We start from the raw sequence: 3,380 nt of genomic DNA on the forward strand, positions 1-3,380 counted from the left end.
AAAGAATGGTTAATATTTACTACAGTACCAATGTCTATGGGAATTTATGACCACTTACCATCAGTTGGCCTATTTACCAAGCATATAACTTAAAAAAATGCAAAACATGAAAGCTGTCACCATAAAAGTGGTTACCTCTTAAATGATCAATAAGTTTTATTAATGGTTCTGTGAGTTTGTACAGTTCTGCACAATATTGTCCAATTACTCATAATTATAAACACACAATATAGTATTGCTCCGGCAGCGGAATTCACGGACATGCAAACTTCGATAGTGTTATTATGATTCAATATACCAAAATAATTACAATAAAACCTTTTAGTAATTTCGTTTACATTGTAGTGGTCAATCACAAATACGACGCGTTATTTTAACAACTAACGTGTAAGCATCGGTGGTTCAGTGGTAGAATGCTCGCCTGCCACGCGGGCGGCCCGGGTTCGATTCCTGGCCGATGCAACCTTTTTATTTTTTAAGGATTATTATATATATTTATTTTTACCGTGTATATTATATATCACATATTTTTACAAAATAATTATAATAATAAAGAATTTCCTTATTTTTTTTTGTAAATAATATTATAAAACGATTATTATGAAATGTCTGGTCAGATATCACAAAGAAAAGCGATATGAATTTAAGATCAAAGAAATATTTTAAACGTGAACTCTGACCACAAAACCATAATTGCCTCTGGGCTATTTTCTCGAACTTCAAAAGATACCGGTAGACGATCCATTGTGTACAATTAAGAAATACTCTTGGTTCCGTAGCAAAAATACTTATTAAAAACAATATTTACGTTATTGCAATTACTTTTTATTGCGATAGCAGTAGTGTTTTGTTTTTTATTAACTGATTGACATCTTGTATTACTTTTTCTGTCTGTAATATCAATCGTATCACAATCGGAAGCTTGTAGTAGGTTATATCTTACGTCAAAATATAGCACATTAATTAATTTAACAAAAAAAGTATATTTACACTACCATTGCTTTTAGCAAAACTTATTATTATCTTATCCTTTTTATTATATCCTTATATCTCAGAGATAACTTTGTCACTCAAAAAATTAAATTTTAGTCGTAGGTATATGAAATAAAGAAAAAATATATATACCTATATAAAGTTTTTTAAAAAATCTGTCAGTGTGGACCAGGTCCAGGCTCCAACTCCAGCGAAGACCCGTTGAAGTTTAGTAAATAAGAAAAACTGTAAACCGCCACACCTAACTAAAACCAAAAAGTGAAAAAGGCACGAGCAACTGTGAGCCTGTGGATGTAGAGTAAACGAAAATTAAAAAAAAAAAAAAAAACAAGAAAAACAATATTTACATCGCCAACGTGCCAACTCTGGAAACTAAGATGAATGGATCAATCACTCTTGAAATTAAAATAGTTTACCGTACCACTGTAAAACAATTTAAATTATTCCCCTTCTGACATTTTCGGCCGTTTATCAAAGCATCAACATTTAATAAGGTGAGTACGCTTTGATTCTGATTAGAGACGGTTTTGCGTCCGAGCCTGCACGAGTTTTACAATTGCTTGTTTTAAAACACATCTTGTACTAGTAAAATATATATTGAAGAAATTGACATATTTTGGAAGCCATTTTAAGGCCTGCCTATATACTTGACATACTTACATACATACTATACATACTTACACATACTTGACAGACATTCATACTTTTAAAGTTGGACATTTATGTGTAACAGAAAAACCTAGGGTCGTAACATTGTAGACAGTTTATCCTTTTATCCAATTTTGCTTAGAATAAAAAATGCCATAATAGAAATAAGCAATTTTACTGCGGTATTCCGAAAAAACATCTACCTGTTCCCTATTATTAACAACATGTGTTCAAGACTTGTAATTTCGACGCTGATACTCGTCATTAGTCCGTCATTTTACGCCATTGTAGAAGCAATAATAACTTTACAAAGAATAACGTTATACTTTACGTTCTTTTTAAAAATTCCCACAGATAAAAATATGCAGTGAAATTAGCGATTAAAGCATAATAAAACCATTTTAAAATTATTTGAATAAAATGGAAATATATTATTTTAAATACAATAATATTTTTCATTGTTATATCCTGTTACCAAAAATATTATTTTATCTCCATATATTTCTCCGGTATTTTTATACGTATAAAAGAAACCCAGCCAAACGAAACAAAGAAACAAAAGCTGTTCATCGTTCAGGTTAATACATAGCGAACATAATACTTTACATATTGTCCATAATATTGAGAACAAAGTTGAGTCTATATTCCATCCAGAAATACCTCGGAGCAAATAACCTTAACAATCATTATTAAGAGTAATGAACGTTTATTACTTTTCTTTAAAATTGCCCTGCTTTGTCAGAGCTCATATAAGTTTATGAAAATAAAGAGTTGCTAAACGGGTAATAACATGGACTTCAACTTAGACGTAAACATACAAGACTTAATCTTAGTAAGAAACGTTCGTTTATTATAAACTTTTCTAAGTTCAAAAAATTTTCAGACAAAATAATCTTTCAAATTTTAAATCAAGCTAAATTCCATTACCAATTGTATTGAAAAGTCTTCGGGTAGTCTTTAAATGATAAGTACCCAACTAGAACAATAATGTTTATATCCATAACATCGTAACTAACAGTCATATAAAAATTTGAGCATGTTTGTACGTTGCAATAACCCACCCCTGTACAGCCATTAGTCGCTCTAAATTCAGTGAATACTCGAATAAGTTGAGTCGATTCGTATTCATAAAGTGGGAAACCCAGAAACTAATATGAAACGTAAGCGAAGCTTATTACTTAAAACTTGTGAACATTTGAAACGTTGAATAAATTGCGGCAAGTTTGTTTCCTGAAAACTATTTGTATAGCTTCACCTGCTTTCAAGGTGTTTTATCGGTTGAAAGTTTTTACACTCTTATAACCCCTTTTAATATAATTTTAATCTGGAACAAGATGGCACTAAGAAGTTTTCGTTTTTGTCATAGCCTATCTTTTAGACTATTACAGCATTTTTTTAATAATCTTCACAATAACAATATCATATAGTTCTGATATTCGATACAGATTCTTACAATATTATGGTTTTAATTTTTTTATAATTATAACTATTACAGTTGGAAATTTGATTTTAAAATAATCCATCAAAAATGCAAGCGAATTTAGTAATCGCGAAAGAATATATTTTTATGTTACAAGTTAAGTTTACGTCGTATAATCTTATTATTTTGACAGCAGAAAAAAGACGGTGTAGTGAACTCTGTTGAAACAATATGCGAATCTTAGCAGGCGTCGAAGCCAGAAGCTTGGTAGATAATGTTACAAATCATTTTGGTCTTTTTGTAACTGTAAAAAAACTTA

The 3,380-nt window shown here is 30.2% G+C and overlaps 1 non-coding gene across 1 annotated transcript; it reads left to right on the plus strand.

The window, feature by feature from the left end:
* Positions 1–391: 391 nt before the first annotated feature.
* Trnag-gcc lies at positions 392–462 on the plus strand. Its single transcript has one exon. It is a non-coding gene; the product is annotated as a tRNA-Gly (tRNA).
* The last annotated feature ends 2,918 nt before the right edge of the window (positions 463–3,380 follow it).

Source organism: Vanessa atalanta, chromosome 25, assembly GCF_905147765.1.
Source record: "Vanessa atalanta chromosome 25, ilVanAtal1.2, whole genome shotgun sequence".
Lineage (NCBI taxonomy): Eukaryota > Metazoa > Arthropoda > Insecta > Lepidoptera > Nymphalidae > Vanessa > Vanessa atalanta.